At 40.0% G+C, this 19,657-nt stretch overlaps 1 protein-coding gene across 15 annotated transcripts in view; it reads left to right on the top strand.

Annotated features, from left to right (window-relative positions):
• The window catches only part of HIVEP2 (HIVEP zinc finger 2), a 218,602-nt gene that overhangs the window by 33,852 nt on the left and 165,093 nt on the right, over positions 1-19,657 (top strand). For 9 of the 15 annotated variants that reach the window (XM_055535788.1, XM_055535785.1, XM_055535794.1 and 6 more), the window contains one exon: positions 16,893-16,967. The exons of 1 other annotated variant lie outside the window; for it this stretch is intronic. The gene's annotated coding sequence lies outside the window, so the exon portion shown is untranslated. 5 more of the 15 variants (XM_055535787.1, XM_055535793.1, XM_055535796.1 and 2 more) reach the window with 3 other exon arrangements.

Here is a 19,657-nt window from a genome sequence, read left to right as displayed (position 1 = left end):
CTGGATTAATGTACTACAGTGGAATGATGATGATGGAGAATGGGGACAAGTGGGGAGATTTGAGAAATTTCCCTGGGGAGAAATAGATCTGATGGTAGTTTGGATATGGAGAATGAAGGAGGGGAAATAGACAAGAATGAATCCTGTGTGAGGCCCGTGCGCCTGAAGGAGCAGAGTTGCCATCCATTGGCATGAGAAGAGCCTGGTTTGAGGGAGCCATGACTTTAGTTTTGGGATTTGTTGAGTTTAACATGGCTTTGAGTTATCTAAGTGGACTTGTAAGTAGCCAGAAATTTGGGAGCCATCAGCAGGTAGACTGTAATTGAATTGGGGTAGATGAGAGGATATAAAGGAGGACATTTAGTAAGAAAACAAGTCCTGGGGCCACCCCCTGAGAAGCGCCAACTTTTAAAGACCTGAGACCAGAGGGCAAACCCACAGAGAAGATTAGAAAGGGCTGGTCAAAGTAGAAGGACAGCAGTGAAGAGACCCCAGTGTCACAGCCTCTTAAATGAGGAGAGATGTTAGTTTCCTGAATGTTAGTGAAGTGGCACCAACTAGGTGCCTGAAAATAGCAGGGATTTATTTTCTTACAGCTCTGCATGTTAGAAGTCTGAAGTCAAAGTGTGAACAGAATTGGTTCCTTCTGAGGGCCAAGAGGAAGAATCTGGTCCATGCCTCTCTCCTAGCTTCTGGTCCAGGCCTCCTGTTCTTGTGGGTCCTTGGCTGGTTAGATGTATCACTCACATGATGTTCTCTCAGTGCCTCTGTGTCTTCAAATGGCATCTTCTCATAAGACCACTAGTCATACTGGATTAGGGTCCCCCTCTACTCCATTATCAACTCATCTTAACTAATTATGTCTGTAACAACTCTATTTCCAAATATGGTTGCATTCTGAGATCCTGGGGTTCGAGCTTCAACATCTTTTTTTGGGGGGAGGGGTAGCAATTCAAATATGAACATAGGGACCCCATGTAAGACCTTACAGGGAAGCCAGTGACCATCAAGACAGAGTGCCCTTTCTTACATAGTATTTTGGTACAGGTCGTATTATTCTGTCCAGTGAGGTCCAAGTGAAGTGAATACGGTAGCTGAGGTGATGTGAGGGTGGGAATAGAAAGAACGGGGGTTAAGATGGGGAAAGCGTCTTAGAAAAATGAAATTTAAGGTGTGCCTTGACAGATGGGGTTTAGGATTTATATTTGTGAACAGTTGAGAAAATCTGGGAGAGAATTATTGGGGACAAAATCTGCACAAAATCTTGATTTGGAAAAATGTCCCCAGCCTTTAAGAAGTAGGGATCTGTTATAATAACATAGCATTGAAGAGCCATGCACCTAGCTGTTTCCCTTCCTATAAAGTGTATTGGATGTTGTGTATGTTTCAGGGAGTCTTGTGGCATGAATAAGGCTGGGTTGTACTTTCAGTTGCTTTAGTCAACAGTTATTAATACTTACTGAGAGAACTTACTATGTGCCAGGCACAGTGCCAAGTGCCTGCCTGTTCAGTCGCTCAGTTGTGTCCGAGTCTTTGCAACCCCGTGGACTCTAGCCCACCAGGTTCCTCTGTCCATGGGATTTTCCTGACAAGAATACTAGAGTGGGTTGCCATTTCTTCCTCCAGGGGATCTGCCTGACCCACGCATTGAACTTGCACCTCCTGCATCTCCTGCATTGGCAGGCGAATTCTTGACCACTGAGCCACCTGGGAAGCCAAGGGCTGGGGATAAATCAGATTTTAATGAGGTATTTCACCATCCCTCCCAACACCTCTGCATTAACCATCATTCTAACACACAGTTTTTGTTAATAATAGGATTTTATCTTATGACTGCATCCATTTCTAGAGTCATGAATTTAATAATCATAACTAATAATAATTATACACCTTACTCAAGACCAAGCACTATTCTCAATACTCGAACCACATTTAAGGATTGAAACTTTACCAAAACCCTATGAAGTAGGTTCTACAGTACTTCATAGACATTAAGGTGCCATTACTTGTAAGATGGCATTTAATGTACCTCTAAGAAAGAACATGGGTAGAAAGTGAAGAGGAACTAAAAAGCCTCTTGATGAAAGTGAAAGTGGAGAGTGAAAAAGTTGGCTTAAAGCTCAACATTCAGAAAACAAAGATCATGGCATCCGGTCCCATCACTTCATGGGAAATAGATGGGGAAACAGTGAAAACAGTGTCAGACTTTATTTTTTGGGGCTCCAAAATCACTGCAGATGGCGACTGTAGCCATGAAATTAAAAGATGCTTACTCCTTGAAAGGAAAGTTATGACCAACCTAGATAGCATATTGAAAAGCAGAGACATTACTTTGCCAACAAAGGTCCATCTAGTCAAGGCTACGGTTTTTCCTGTGGTCATGTATGGATGTGAGAGTTGGACTGTGAAGAAGGCTGAGCGCCGAAGAATTGATGCTTTTGAACTGTGGTGTTGGAGAAGACTCTTGAGAGTCTCTTGGACTGCAAGGAGATCCAACCAGTCCATTCTGAAGGAGATGAGCCCTGGGATTTCTTTGGAAGGAATGATGCTAAAGCTGAAACTCCAGTACTTTGGCCACCTCATGCGAAGAGTTGACTCATTGGAAAAGACTCTGATGCTGGGAGGGATTGGGGGCAGGAGGAGAAGGGGACCACAGAGGATGAGATGGCTGAATGGCATCACTGACTCGATGGACGTGAGTCTGAGTGAACTCTGGGAGTTGGTGATGGCCAGGGAGGCCTGGCGTGCTGCAATTCATGGGGTCGCAAAGAGTCGGACACGACTGAGTGACTGAACTGAACTGAAGAAAGAACAACAGAGCCTCCAGTTAATTGAAAGATGCTCTTAATAATAAGTAAGACTACAGTCAGGTTTCAGAAATGTTGAAATCATGAAATGTTTCAAATATGTTGAAATGACTGAGAATTTGGTGGATATCAAATTGGTTGGCATGTGGTGATCATTGTTAGTTGACAGCTGAGGAAATGGAGGCACCGATACGGTAAATAGCTTGCCCAGGGTTATACACGGATACACAGTGACCCCGGATTCTAATGCAGGGGGCTTCGCCATCTTGCTCCGTCACCTGTGCTGTGATCACAGAGTCCAAGCACCTCCCCAGTGTCTTAGTTTCTAAGCTGAGAGCCTGGTCGTGTTTCAGGGCCCCAGTCTGACCAAGTTTGGGGGATGCTGTGACAGGAAAGGTGTTTGCAGTGGAGCAACTTGCCGCTGGTGATTTGATTAGTCAAGCATTAGACGTGGAGTTTTTTTTTTTTTTGGTTGGCCCTTTTCATCCACCTAAAATGTGAACAATGAAGAAAGGCCATCATGGTGAGCAGTGGGGCCAGGGTTGAAGGTGAGGTTGGGGCAAGAGTGGGTGACTTTCTTGTGGAAAATGATGCGTCTCCGCGGGTTTGAAGTTTCGTTTCCTCTACAGGCCACCTCAGCGCCCCCTTCCAGCGCTTATCTCGAATCTCTTTGACTGTCATCACTCATGCTCTCCCCCTTCTGCCTACTTTCATTTCCTGTGAAGTTACCTTTCCCCGGGCCTAAGGTGGCCTCAAGGGTACCTCTAGCTTCCATGGCTTGTGGAAAAGTGTCCCTGAGCTTACTGAAGAAAGGGAAGCTGCATTAAAGTTGGCCAAATAAGGCCCTGAGTGGTGAAGTACAAATGGAGTGACTTTTCTCTTCCTTTGTAATTTTTCTGTCTTCATAGACGTATGCAGTGTGCCCTGATACATGGCCAACAGAGTTTTCAAAAATATCAGATGCTGTTTTTCATTTGTTGTTGTTTTCAGTTGCTTAGTCGTGTCTGACTCTTTGTGACCCCTGGACTGCAGCACGCCATTCTTCCCTGTCCTTCACCTTCTCCTGGAACTTGCTCAAAGTCAGGTCCATTGTGATGCCATCCAACCATCTCGTCCGCTAATATTGTTCATACGCTGTATACTTTGAAACTATCCAAATGATACCATGAAGGAAATTTGCCTTTTTTATTTCACTGGTCCAGAGAAAGTTCTCAGAGTGAAAGAAGGGGTCCTCATGTGAATCCCAAGGCTTAAGTGTTTGAGGACGTTGTAATTGCATAAATGAGAATCAGATTGATACAAACTTTCCTGAAGAAGCTTCTCCTGAGCTAACCGTCTGGTTCCCACTGATCACCAGGAGCACTGGCTTTGTGCCCCAGCACAGGGCTTGGGGCCAGTCTCTGTATGCTGACTGATGACACTGTCGTAGGGTAGGTGTCAGATAGCCCAGTCCTCCTGTGATGTATGTCAGCTAAGGACATTTTTGGACCTACTCCTAAAAGAATCTCATTCTTCTCCTTCTAAATATGTGGCACAAGCAGCGTTTCCATCTAAGCAGTTACCTCTTGGTGATGATTACAAAACCTTACTGTGCTTTGGACTTCTTTCTTTCTTCCTTTCATATCTATATCGTTATTCTCTGGATGTTTCCATTAGTATCATGTTCTACCTTGTTGTTTATTTCCTGAGTTGTGTCTGGCTCTTTGTGACTCCATAGACTACAGCCTGCCAGGCTCCTCTGTTCATAGGATTTCCTAGGCAGGAACACTGGAGTGGGTTGCCATTTCCTTCTCCAGGGGGCTCTTCTCGACCCAGGGATGGAACTCAGGGCTCTTGCATTGGCAGGCGGGTTATTTACCACTGAACTACCTGGGGAGCCGATATTCTACCTAGTAATCTTTTAATTAAGAATATACCTTGTATTTATGGAACTGTTACTGAATTAGGTAGTGAGAGTGCTCACATGACAACCATTGGTCTGGAGGGGCTTGCTGTACGGAGGATGGTGTGCATATAACTATCAGGTTGTGATGAAAACAGCCATGAAAAGAGAAGTGTGATGAGCAGAAGGAGTTGAGATGTCTGAGGAGGAAGCCGTGTGTTTCTACTCAAGGGACTTGGACAGGCTTAGTGGAAGGGGACACATTTGATCACTGGTGTCATCATAGGTTTAGAAATAGAGGTAAATGACAGTTGTTGTTTATATTGAGATGTGTAGTTGTATTTTTGGGAGGCTTGGTTCCCTAGGACAGTTGTATCCAATTGAACTCTGCAATGATGGAAAAGCCCTGTATCCGCACTGACCATAGGGTAGCTACTAACTCTGTGTGGCTTTGGAGTACCTGAGGGACTGAGTGTTTCATTTTATTTAATGTTAATATTAATGCTAAACAGTCACCTGTGGTTGTCATATTGGAGAATATAGCCAGTGGAAAGATGTGTATCACTGACCCAGTATGGTGATTTGGGGTGGTTATTTTGATCACAAATCAAAGAGACTTTATTTTCAGTATAATTTGTCATAAATGCTAGTGCTGCTGGAGTATCTTTGTGGATGCCAAAATGTAATGGCTATTAAGAAAAATGAGTGGTTAGTTAAATTAGTCACACACACACACACTTGTGCATACATGTATGCTCATATATGGCCATACGCACACAGGTGCACACATATTTTTTTGGCTGGCTTTTTGAAATGGAGGGAGGGAGAGATATAATGTGTTGACTGGCTTGCTGTTTTGAAGGACATAATGAATTAATGACTTTTCTACTTGGGGCAGTGTCAGGCAGGGCAGAGAATTGCTGATGGAAGGAAAGGACCAGCTCTGGAAAGAGCCTTGGCTGATTCTTAGTTTTCTCATCTGTAAACTGGGCATAACAGCGCCTCTTCTGTCTGCCTCTTTAAGGTTTTGCCAAACAATGTCTGAGGTTTTTTAATAACCCTGCATACAGGCATTTCTCTTTCTGTCTATGGCAGCAGGAGATATGATAATAGGTATTTTCTTCTTGATCTTAAATGCCCTCTGGCAACCTCCACACCTCTTCAGAGATTTGCGTTTGAAAAGCTCTCCTTTTTGATTCTGCCGAAGGCTTGTCTTGGGAGTCTTCCATTATGAGTTCAGTGATACTTTGCTCAGTCCTGAACTCAGCTCCTTTCAGTGTCTTTTTGCCCACCGTACAGGGGACTGCAGCATCGCCCCCATCCTCCCCGTCTGAATGCTTCATGTGCCTATTTTAAAGCTTTTTCATTTGTCTGTTTTGTCTTCCTGGTTACAATGGAAGCTTCCGGGGCAGCGGCAGCCTTTAAACTTTATTTTTCAAGCTTTTTGAACTTAATTTTATCCAGTGTTTGGTAGAGGGTGGCACTCAGTAAATGTTATAAGCTGATAGTGAAATAAGACTTGAGTCTTTGGGGCTCAGCCTGACATCTTCAATAAACACTCTTTGATTATTTAGATTGGTGCTTTCAAGTTTTATCATGCTCAACAGGCTCCTAAGGTGCTTTTAAAAAGTTCAAGGTCTTAGGCTCTAAAAATATGATTCAGTACATCTGAGGAGGAGTATAGGAAATCTGCATTTTAAGAAGCAAATCAGGTAACTTTGATGCAGGTGATCTGAGGACCACTCTTTGGGAAACATAGTCTGTGTGTTATGATACCGTTTCCAAGTACTCTACTTAAACCTTTTTCTGACAGCAGGTATATTTCTTTTAAGCAAAAATGTGGGGTTTTTAATGTTTTTAAAAACTTTATTTTTAATTGGAGGATAATTGCTTTACAATATTATATTGGTTTCTGTCATACATCAACATGAATCAACCATAGGTATACATATGTCCCCTCTCTCTTGAGGCCTTTTAATGTTTTTGTGGTTTTTTTAGAAGGGCATGGGAGAAAAGGTGGGAAATTTTGTGGGTAGAACATTTGTTTTAACTGTTTTCTCAAATGTCTGCCTGGGTTAGTGAGATAATAGAAATATCACATCTGAAAGAACACCATGATTTCATCAAGCCACAATGATATGAAACACTTATTAAGCCATCACTTGGAGCTTGTTTGTCCTTGTTTTAGTCTCAGTCTTCTAGAAATGATGAGGAGCTGTATATTAGATGGAAGGAGAAGGGTGTCACCAGTAGAGGATGGCACATTGATTGCAGAAGTGATAGCTGACAGCCTGAAAGTGAAGAAGGAAACAGACAAGCTATAGAAATCAGACAGAAGATCTAAAAAGGCAAACAGAATGTAGGCCAGTGGGGAAGCCAGAGTGAAGGAGTAAGCGAATGCATACATCTCGGTAGCTTAAGAAGGCGTTACTGAGTTACCCCAGTTTATAGTAACTATTTGTTGATCTTTCTTCTTAGAATCTGAGTTCTACCAGGGTTGAGACCATGCTCGTTCCATCTGGTACAACATTTCCAGATAATGTATTCGTGGTCTTACAGGAGAGGCTCCGTGTTGTGTGTGTGTGTGTGTAGCTATAAGTATAAAGAGACATTTGCTATAGTAATCTATACTTATGATAATAACTCTAGTAAATCTATATAAATAAATGCATAGTTTTTCTGGGTGATCTGTGTTCGTGACAATGATCAATGAAAGTTTTTTGGCTGAAAGTACTTTTAACCTTTTAGATATATACTAAAAAAAAACCCCAAATTCAAAAATGTTTGGTATCTGAAGTCTTATTCTACATGCTTGGTATGTAATTCATTCCCTAGCTCAGTCTTCATATTGTTGCTCTTTCCTCTGCCCTGTTCATGTTTAAATTGTCTTGAGCATATTGGTTTATTTCTCAGATTATAAATGTTCGTATATGTAGATAGATACTAAAATATTTTGAATCATCAACCAGTGTACACTATACCAATGCCACACGAGCACAACATATTTTAAAGTCTTCAGAAATATTCAGATAGATTTCTGTATATAGATAGAAATCTGAATATACCATTTTGAAGATGTTTCTTTATATAGTTAATGCCACATCATATTTTATATGGCTAATCAGCCTTTGATATATCATAATGGTTTCCTTGGAGCATGACACATCTATTAAAATAGATATGGTAGCATGCATACTAATTAAGAAAATGCATATTATGTGCTAGGCAGAAACATGGGCTCCATATAGTAGCTGCTGCTGCTGCTGCTAAGTCACTTCAGTCATGTCCAACTCTGTGCGACCCCATAGATGGCTGCCCACCAGGCTCCCCCGTCCCTGGGGTTCTCCAGGCAAGAACACTGGAGTGGGTTGCCATTTCCTTCTCCAATGCATGAAGGTGAAAAGAGAAAGTGAAATCGCTCAGTCGTGTCTGACTCTTAGTGACCCCATGGACTGCAGCCTAGCAGGCTCCTCCGTCCATGGGATTTTCCAGGCAAGAGTACTGGAGTGGGGTGCCATTGCCTTCTCCGCCATATAGTAGAAAAAATCGTATTTAGATCCCTCTGAAATGGTACACCTGCTCTCCAGGTGTTTCAAATTTGCATTTAAACTTGCTCTTTAGTAGGTTTTTGTTAACTGAAGAAGGAAAATTATTTTTTGATACTATGTGAAATAGGTTAAATTGTGCTTAAATTGTATTTTGTTTCAAAACTGTGTTTTTGATTGGTTGTGTGTAATTGGAAATTCATTTTCTTGGAAGGTTTTGTCTTAGAGGTGAGGAGGAGGTTCTCTTTTTTTGTAAGTGCAATACATGTTTGGCCTTAGGCAAAATTTTGAAATAAGGAAAAGTGTGACTTTGATAGTGACATCCTGCCACTTAGCACCCTCTCCAGACCAGTGAGCCCGAAGGCATCAGGTTATCAGAATTTAGTCCCACGTTTTCTGTGGCTATGTTCCTTTCCAGTCTAAACTACCTCCTCTAACATTTCTAGTTCCTGAATCATCTGTCTCCACCCTGTACAAATGTCCCAGCCAGTAGTTGAGTACCTGTTGTGATTTGGGCAATAGGCTTGGGACTGTATAGAAAGAAAGGGGAATTCTGTGCTATTTACGTTTTTGGACATTATGCATACAATCTAGGATTGGTTATAAGACATACATAATTAACTCATTATACTAGAAGACAGGATATACATAAATAAGTGACATAAACCAAGTGAAAGTGCAAAGAAAAAGATTACAACCAATTGTGGGAACCAGGAAAGGTTTCATGGAAGACATGGACTTTGAAAAACTACTAGCATCTTTAGAAGCAAAGTTGGAATTGGGAGATGGCATTCCATGCAGAAAGAGTGTTCCAGATGAAAGGAGGAGCACCCCAAATGGCTGCCTACATGTTGAATACTTTTAAACTTTTGAGGGCACTGTTCACTTAGACTGTGGTATAAATGGCGCCCTCTATAGTTGTTCAGGCCTCCCTGGTGGCTCAGACGGTAAAGGATATGCCTGCCATGTGGGAGACACAGGTTCAGTCCCTGGGTTGGGAAGATCCCCTGGAGAAGGGAATGACAATCCACTCCAGTATTCTTGGCTGGTGAATTCCATGGACAGAGGAGCCTGGCAAGCTACGGTCCATGGGGTCACAAAGAGTTGGATACGTTCAGTATGGTGCCTGGGAGTGAAAGCCAGGAGTCAAGAAATGTGCAAGGATAAGATCAGAGAATCATAAGGAATATGATTCCTTATGGGCTATCTTGTGATAGATCTTCCATTAAAGAGTGAAGTTGTTTTACCTCTTTCACTGTGAGTTTAAAGGCCTTAAAACTCACAGTATCTTAGGCCTTATAGTTCACAGTATCCCAAACTCTGCGATACTGTGATTTCTCTAATTCAGTTGGTAAGAGGAGCTGAGGAAGATTTTTGAGCAATGGAGTGCCTTAAAATTTCAGAAGATGACTATATGCAAAGGGTGAAATGAATTGATAAGTTACTAGACTTGAGATGTGTATAAAGTAGTCCTACTTCTGTACGGTCATCTGAGGGAAGTGAATCATACATTAAACTGGGGCTCTGTGGAGCCACAACATTATTCCCAAACCAGCCCACCCTCACTTTGACACCATCTTTACTTCTTCCCTATCACATCTAGCCTTCATTTCTTTGAGCTCATTTGGCATCATTATTAATAACCTTTGCTGGACTTTCAACTTCTATTTTCCTCTCACCATTTATGTCTCGTCTTGTCTCTCTGTGAATCACGTACTCTTTGGCTGTGCTTTTGGACGCAGACTTTCCTGGGTTGGTCCTGCGCTTGGACTCTGTCCAGTGAACTGCCTTAGTGGGCAACCTGTTGATCACAGCTGTTTGTTACCGGGTTTCGATTCCCTTCTTTAGCTCCAGCTCTGTGAATCAGGAGCCCAAGAAAGAGGGCTGTTATCATCAGGCTATTGGAATAGGATAGGGGCCGAGTCATCAGGCTCAAAGTGCAGGGTGTGGAAATTCATTCATTCATTCATCAGATGTTTATCGAGTCATGTGGAGGGTAAGCACCAGCTTTGTGTGGCTCCCCTGGTTAGTCCTGCTTTCATTCCTTTGACCCTTCCTCCCTTCCAATGCTCTAAGAAGTTTAAGATTTTTTTTCACAACAGCTGAGTCTCTCTGGGAGTATCAGCAAGACCTCTGGTAGTGTTAGAAGGCGACAGCCCGGGGACAGCAGCAGCTGGTTTTATTTTTGGTTTTCCTCAGTCAGGTGTTTGTAAGTTGAGAACTGCCTGTATTCAAACAACGTGATTTGGTAGCATGTCATGAACTCCTGTAGAAATAATGGATGTGGTACAGTTAAAAGGATAACAGTGAACCATTCCTAACATCACAAGCTATATAGTAAATATTTAAAGGTCTGGGTGTGGATTAATGGCTCAGAGGGCATGTGCTGTGGATCCTTCATAGTCTCATTTTGTATAAAATTTTGAGACTTGCTTTGGGTACAGAGATCCAGCCGTTGGTGAACTTGTCTGGGGGAATAGTCGTTGTCTCGTGGTAGGTACTGACTGATGCATTTGGGAGATTTTATTTAGGGACTCATTAGATTAATGTGTTCTTTTGTTCTTGTCAAGCTTTAAATTTTATCCCACATGCACTACTATGACACAAATAAATAAAAGACATAACTATCTGATCACCTTTTATAATCTGTTGATCTGATTTTTAATTTTTTCTTGTATGTTCCTGATCTTTGCTCAAATTCACACATTTGAAATGGTTATAATCATGATATTGATGTAGCCCTTGTTTTCAAAACATAAACTTTCCATTTTGCTCACTTCTGTACTCTTTTAATGGCCATATAATTTTGATTTATTTTAATGGTCCCTGTTTCCTTAAAATTCTCCTATTTCTGAATATTCACAATTTTATTTGTCAAAGTACTTGAATATTTTTATTATACATGATCCCTATTTTCAGGTCACTTCCCATTTTCATCATAGCTGTGCAAAAGTGAAAGTCTTGCCTGCATTGTTATTTTGGTTTGTATTTCTTTAATAATTAGTGAAGCTTCTTTATTAGTTATATTTCTTTTTCTGAATTGGTTTGTCCTATTTTCTAATTTATTTCCTAGGTTTTTAAAAAATAAATTTCTATGAACTTTTTATATATTACAAATACTAATACTTGTCATTTTATACTTGGTTCTAATATTTTTAAGATTTAATTTTGTTTTTTTATTTTGTAAGTTTAACAATTTTAGCTTAGTTTTATCTGGTTTATCTACTTCTGATTAGTATTTGATGAATGTTTCAAAAATTATTTAAAAATTATACTCATAAAGATAATTTTTAAATAGTGCAGTTCTCTGCTTATTCGTCTTGCTTCTTGGTCTCCTGTTAAGCCAATTGGATTCTTATAGACGTGTATATTTTAGAATCATACAATGATCAGCAAGAGGGCATTTATCAGTTTTTATTTTTAATATTTAGAGGATCTAACAAATCATATTTCTTATATCTATAGATAAATGTAGATTTATGGATGAGTGTTTAGGAGGTAGATGAAAATTACATTTAAGGCCTGAATATAGTGAAGGACTGGTAAATAAAGAAATACATTTAACTTCAGATTTTAATAGCTAAAAATTGTATCATATTTATAAAACACTTTAAAAATACTCTGTTTAGAAATCAGTTTTTCCATACGTTTTTGAACATTTATGATATGTTCTTCCAATGTCTGAATATTAAAATTTAAATATAATTTCAGAAATGTTTCTTCAGATCATTGGTCCTTTGTGAGAATCACTTTATCAGTCTCTAAAAACTTTTTCTCCGTTTTTATTTTTTAATTAATTAATTAATTTTTGGCTGCACAGCTCTACTTGCAGGATGTTAGTTTCCCTAATCAGTGATTGAACCTGGACCTTCATCAGTGAAAGCTAACTACTGGACCACCAGGGGCTCCTCTAGTGGCCTCTTATTAATTATCTAAATTGTGCCTTGTTGTTAGTATTTTTCTTTTGAGGTTCAGATCCTATTGTGTATCTGGGGTATGCTTTAGGATTTATAAAGCATTTCATCCTTTTCTTTTCATTGGTTTAATTGATCTTGTATTCATTTAAAAATAATCTCAGTCATCTGGTAAATATTTAGTTTATGGATAGTAGTTGAGCAGTATGTTTCTCAACTGATTTAGAAATAGAAGTTCAATATATCTCCCATTATTTCATACAAGGAGGAAGATTTTAAAAAGCTAATGAAAGGTTGTTTCCTTTAATTAATTTTAGAAGATAAATTATTGTATCAAAAGTATTATATAATAAAAACAAACAAAAAAAAAACTTAGCAGAAATCTCACCCTATACGAAGCTTACACAAACCACTGCACCAACCTTAGTGGGGCAGAAACCAAAAGGAAGAAAGAATTCAGCCTTGAAGCCTGGGAAAAGGAGACCTCAAATACAATAAGTGTAAAAAAAAATAATGAAAAAGCAGAGAAATACTGCACAAATGAAGGAACGAACTAAAAACACAGAAGTTCAAATAAATGAAGAGGAAATAGGCAAACTACCTCAAAAAGAATTCAGAATAGTGACAGTAAAGATGATTAAAAATCTTGAAAACAGAATGGAGAAAATGCAGGAATCAATTAACAAAGACCCAGAAGAATTAAATAATAAACATACAGAGATGAACAGCACAATTACTGAAATTAAAAATCTCTAGAAGGAATCAATAACATATAATATCTGAAGCAGAAGAACGAATCAGTGAACTGGAAGATAAAATGGTGGAAATAACTTCTGAAGAGCAGAATAAAGTAAAAAGAAGGAAAAGAACTGAGGATAGTCTCAGAGACCTCTGGGACAATATCAAACACACCAACATTCGAATTATAGGGGTCCCAGAAGAAGAGGAGAAAGAGAAAGAGTATGAGAAAATTTTTTAAGAGATTATAGTTGAAAATTTCCCCAACATGGAAAAGGAAATAGTCAATCAAGTCCAAGAGGTGCAAAGAGTCCCATACAGGATAAACCCAGCGAGAAACATGCCAAGACACATACTAATCAAACTAACAAAGATTAAACACAAAGAGAGAATATTAACAGTAGCAAGGGATAAGCAACAAGTAACATACAAGGGAAACCCCACACGTTTAACAGCTGATCTTTCTGTAGAAACTCTGCAGGCCAGAAGGGAATGGCAGGATATATATGTACTGAAAGGGAAAAATCTACAGCCAAGATTACTCTACTCAGCAAGGATCTCATTCAAATTTGATGGAGAAATCAACAGCTTTTCAGACAAGCAAAAGTTAAGAGAATTCAGTACCACCAAATCAGCTTTACAACAGATGGTAAAGGGACTTATAGAGTCAAGAAATACAAGAGAAGAAAAAGATCTACAAAGTCAAACCCCAAACAATTAAGAAAATGGCAATAGGAACAACAGCAAAAAAGTATTATAATGGGCAAACAAAATCATCAAAACAGTAATTAAGTCAGTTTTAATGTGTCATGGAGGAGAAAGAGTCATGCCAGTTGTGTGTTTATGACATATCAGCCTACTCTTATCCTGGGTCAGTAGATATAAAAACCACAGTTTACCCATGGTTACTTAACTGATAAATAATGGGGCGGGATGTGAAATCGAACCAATTCAATTAGAAAGACTAAGAATGAAGTTTGAGGCAAGTTAAGATTGACAGATGAGAACAAATGAATAATAAATTATGCTTACAGAATATTGTAGGTTTGGTTTTACATTTTTAATATTTTCAGTATTGGTAAAGATGTTCTTACTGTGGAACTTTCTTTTTCTTTTGTGGGGTAAGAAAGGGCAATTTATCCTCTTTAATCACATGATCAGTTTCTTTGGGTTGTCTTATTTTCATTCACAAAGAGGATAGGACTAATATCAATAGTGAGTTACAATTTAGATCTAAGTACACTAAAGGGAACTTTGTCAGTTCTGATAGTGTTTGGAATGAAATATGACGTTCATCTCTGATCCTGCACCTACTGTATTTTCTCATAGGTTTTATTTTTTCATTTTAAGTTTGCTGTCCCATTGCCCATGCTAAACAATAGATTTACAGAAATATATATCTATTATTGAAGGAAAGTATATGTGACACTGTGACCTTCGACTCCAGTATTATTTTCAAATGTTAATTACTAAGTTTTCTGTGACATTATTTTTAAGGAGAATCAAAGGGATATTCTGGCATAAAAAGGATTGATAAATTGTATTTGGGAATAGTCAGTATAACAGATGGAAAACAAAAGTAGAACATGTGTCTTCGAACTCATCTCTCTAATTTCCTAATTCAGCATTTTGAGGGTACTTGTCAAATACATCAGTTGAAATCCTAGTAGGACGAATTGATATTGTAAGTCTAAAAACTGCGAGAAGCTCGCATTTTGTATTGATATAAGTGCTTATATTTATATCTAGTCTTCAAAGCTTGTACGTCTTGCTCCATTCTTGCTTCCCTCCTCATTCCCCAGCAGCCGGCCATCATCCTGTTTCCTTACTGTGTAACAAAATGACCAATCAGTGAAAGAGAGGCTCAGAGAATCATTTGAAGTAGCAAATTGTCATAGAGATGTGCTTTAGTTTTGGCAATTTTTTAACTTTTTTGGTGGAATAATCAGCAAGAAGGTGAGAGAGGAGTTTTCACTCCTCTCTTAGAATAGATGAAAGAGAGAATACTGTGAACTCTAAGAAGGTATTGTTGGTTGATAACACTATCTTGAAAAAGCGAGCCCCAAAGTGTGCCCCCCATAGTTGAGCTCTTTTTTTTTTGTTCTTTAAATTGGTGTTGGATATCAGAATCAGTATGTGAGTAAATGGGAATCACTTGAGTCATCTGCTTGAGTATGGAGACTCTGTATAAGTGAAATATCTCAGTCTTGCTGCTGCTGCTGCTAAGTCGCTTCAGTTGTGTCCTACTCTGTGCGACCCCATAGACGGCAGCCCACCAGGCTCCCCCATCTCAGTCTTAGCACTCTATAAATGAAGCACTGTTTTATTTCAGAATTTCTTGTATTTACTCTTGACAAGAATGCCCCTGAGCCTGTAAATTATTACTATTGTTGGTACTAAGTGGCATAAATGAGAGATTGAACTTATTAAATAATCATTTAAATTATATATTCAATCAATAGTAAGGGACGATCTATTAAAAGTGTTTTCTGGCCTGAAAAAAATTATATTTTCACATCATTGTTCGAATCATTTTCAAAGGACAATTTGAAGCATTCATTCAGTGTATAGCACTTATAGTTCAGTGGCTCAAAGTCTTAAGTCCTGTGCCTGGGTGGATGTTGTATTGTACAGTAGTAATTTTGTAAATTATTTACAATAAAGAGGAAAACACAAGAGAAAAGATCTATCTGTGTACTGCTCCCAGTTTTACAACAAGGGAATACTGTTAAATTTCCAGAGTAGCTTCAGTATTTCAGTAGTTGAGATATTCCATCCCCTCTCCCCCTCCCCAACATCCTGTTTCATCACAAATATTTATCATTTTATTCATCGGTTCTCCACCCGCCTTGTGGGCTGTTGTGGTTGCTGTCACGCAGCCAAGAGGCTGGGGAATGCCTATCCACAAGCAGCCTGGGGCGTCTGGCTAGGGTGCTTACGAGGCCCTGTGACTGGCTAACATTGAACTGTCGACAGTATTGTGCCATTGAGATCAATGTAGAGTCAGCCTATTTAAATAATTACCAGGATCACCAATAACAGGCATGTTGTTGCTAGTCATGGTGAAAATATACGTGCTATTTGTGGCGAGGAAAAACCTGAGGTCTCCAGCATTTGGAGATGTCATTCTGACGTGCTGTGGAAACATTAGAATTAAAGAAAAGGGAAAATGACTATTTAAACAAAATGACTACCTAAACAGGCTAGTCCATTTGAGTGCTTGGTTAGTGGTTTTAAAGACTTGTCTGGGTTTCCTGAAAACTTCATTTGGTATTAATTGGGTGCTCATTTTTAAAAGATTTAATATCATCTACAGAATACAAATGCAATACGATATGTAATAACAGCGTAGCATACCATGGCATACTCCACTTGTTTCTGAAGGGATGGATATTTTCGAAGAGTATTGGGCCAGAAATTTTGTAAGCTGGAATGATGGGTTTGGAGAGGAAGACTGCGGAGGTGCACTCCTCATTTCATTGTGTTATCAGTTGTGTCCTATCAACATAACTGGTCACCAGTGATGCTGAACTTGATCCTTAGTTAAGGGATAGTCTGCTAGGGTTTCCACTGTAAAGTTACGACTTTTCTCTTTCCATATTCTGTTCATTGGAAGTCAGCCCGAATTAAAGGGAGAATAATTAAGCTTGGAGGGAGGGAGTACCTACATGATTTATTTATTTTTGGTATGGAGGCATGGGTATTTATTTTATTTTGGGGGTTATCATCCAATGCCAATCACTCTTTATTTTGTTGCTAGCAAGCTGATTTTAAACTTTTAAAATTGTATTTTGCTTAGCCATCTGATATCCCGCGTACGTAGCTTGGTGCCACATTCATCACCTGACATTTTGGCCTCTCCCACCTCCACGTGTTTACATTCTTTCTTCAAACCAATAGATTTGGTTTTGCTGCTCTGGTTAGTACTTAAGGTCACTTTCATAGTTACGTCTTAATGTGTGCACTGTGGAAGGAGAAGTCATAACATGAAACTTCTTGTCAGCAGATTGGCGAGCTTACCTGAGAAACTGAGACTCAAGATCGTGAGGATGTGTGACTAGGACCAGAAGCAGATTTCCAGGTAGGAAATCAAAATGATTTTCTTGAACTCCTTGGCACTTGATTTTGTAGAAGTCAAATCACCATTTCTTGTGAGATGCAAAACTCCAAAAGGAGGGGTGGCATGAATACTGAGGTTGCATTAGCAAATCATGTTGTGTTCCTCTTTTAGATTCTTTTATTTGAGTTTTACACAGTAAGGTAATAGCTGAGCTTTGAAATGAAATCCAAGGGGACCTTGAAGAAGGCTATCTGTATTTACAAAATTTTTGTTCATATGATTTTGATTGTTGAGGCCTATTGAGAAGTACTCAATGGAGTAGAAATAAGCAGATTTATCTTGTAAGAAAAAACAGCTACAGGTTACAGGAGGTTTTATGTGTTTCACAGAATATTTACTAAATAAGTGTTGATTTCTAGTTTGCATTTCTGATCAACTCCCGTAAGATGCAGTAAGGCCATAAACTCTGCTGGAAGGGAGGAGGAAGCTCCCAGTCACAAATGCGCTCTACTTTCTGCATGCTGAGCTGATAAAAGCAAGCATCAGTTTGCCAGCAGCTTCCATTGCAGCAATCTTACAAAGAGTAAGCTTAAAAAAAAAAAAAAAATCAAGTTCATGAGAGCAGGAAGAGAAACAACTGAAAATCAGGAATACAACCAGAGTTAACATCATGTAGTGATTCTTACCTCTGCTGCTGGAAGTGTAAAAGCAGTGTGATTTCTCAGCTCCATGGCAACATGAAGAACCTGTTCTGTCGGAGGGTGTGTGTACACAAATGCATTCAAAGCATGGGCTTGGGAGTGAGTTTGGGGGAGGAGGGATGCGGGGCCCAACCTCCAAGTCTTGCCCATGCATTTTTATGTGTGTTTTATAATAAGGCGTTTGTGCAGGGAAGCCAGATAGAAGTTCATGTCCGCTGCCCCCTGGTCTTTTACAAGGTCTCACTACCATCACCCACCTCCCTTCTCTCCTCAGAAAAGAAGCAAGAAAAGGCAATGAAAGAATGCTGCTGGAAGGGAAATGCCCCTCTCCCTTTCTCTTTTTGGAATGTCGACGGAGTTATTGCTTTTCTGTGTGTCTCTAGGGATCCTTGGCTGCTTCTGTCCACCGTCCTTTTCTAGGCAAAGCCTTTGAATTGCAGTCTTCACATGGGGGCTCGTGAAAGCTGTAATCAGCTTCCCCCTTTGTGGGGAAGGGTGCTTTCTGGTGCGCTGGTGTCCTGTCTTCTAAGGACCCAGGGGCAGCATGGAGTGATCGGTGAATGAAGTCTCCCGGCCCACAGTTACTGGCGTCTGTCTCAACTCTGAAACTTCAAGTCCCTTCTCGCACTCATTCCTCACAGACACACTCAACTGCATCAGTTACTTCCCCTCCCCCCTACCCCCCCCCCCCCGCCCCCCACAACCGCCTCAGTCTCTTGGTTAGTTTTGTCACTTGAAGAGGTAACTTCACAACTGAACTATTTATCATATGTCCATGTCCCTGCCCTGTGTTTCGGAAATGATAGAACAGTCTGGAAAATGTTTATTTTTGCTTTGATTCAATTTAGCTGATTTGTGGGATAAGTCAAATGCTCTGTTCTCTGTTGGTTAGCTCTGAGAATATTCTCTAATAAGCCTTAGACGATTTTTGTGCCACTTGAAATTTGAGGTCGAATTTGGATGGTTATCCGCACTAGGTTCAGAGATTAGGGAATCCAGGTAACACCCTCTTCAATACAGATCGTTACTCTTTTCCTTTCATTCCTGAACATCATCATGAGCCCAGCATCATGGATGGCTCCGTGGGGGTGGTTGTTGCTTTTCAGTCACTCAGTCGTGTCTGACTCTTTGCGACCCCATGGACTGCAGCACGCCAGGCTTCCCTGTGCTTCACTGACTCCTGGAGTTTGCTCAAACTCATGTCCATTGAGTCGGTGATGCCATCCAACCATCTCATCCTCTGTCATCACCTTCTCCTCCTGTGGTGGAGGAATGAGGCCTGAGGATTTTATGTGCCTGAGGACTTGGCAGCAAAATGTTTTCAGCTTAGACTTGGGGCCACACTTATCACTTCTTCATACAAAGAAATACTCTATCTCCCCCATTGTTTCTGCCTAGAACATTCTTTTTGGCTTTACTCTTAAAAATAAACGATCTGTAGCTCCAAAGACATATACCCACATAACATCAGTTTAATTTATTAATTAACATATGCAACTGCTTTTGACTTACTTTTGTGTGCTGGCTTAAGCATGCAAAACAGAACAGGCATGTATCTGCTCCTGAGGAGCTAGTGTTCTAGAAGGTAAGTGCAGACTGTAAAATATTCCAATAGGTGGTGAAATGGGCTATAAGAGAAAAGGCACAAAACCCAGCTGTGACATAAAAAGGAATCAGTCAGCTCTGCAGGGGGCTTGAGAGGGGAGTAAATGCCAGGGCTGCATCTTGTAAGCTGAATGGCAGTTTGCCTGGAAGACAGCACAAGGAAAGGCATTCCAGGAAGACAGAGCCCTGGCATGTGGAGACCCAAAGACATAAAACCAACAAGTAAACCTTCGTATGGCTGGACTACAGGGTTAGGAAGAGGAGGAGTGGATGTCGCGAGGGAAAGATCTGGAAATTTTGGCAGGGACCAGGTCAAGGATGGTATGCCATGTTGCCATGTTGGAGCTTTATCCTGTAGGCAAGGAGGAGAGACACATTCAGATTTGCATTTTACCAGGAACCATC

Source organism: Bubalus kerabau, chromosome 9 (genome assembly GCF_029407905.1).
Source record: "Bubalus kerabau isolate K-KA32 ecotype Philippines breed swamp buffalo chromosome 9, PCC_UOA_SB_1v2, whole genome shotgun sequence".
Taxonomy (NCBI): Eukaryota; Metazoa; Chordata; class Mammalia; order Artiodactyla; family Bovidae; genus Bubalus; species Bubalus kerabau.
Note: the sequence above shows the minus strand (reverse complement) of the source record. Positions and strands in the feature narration are given on the sequence as shown.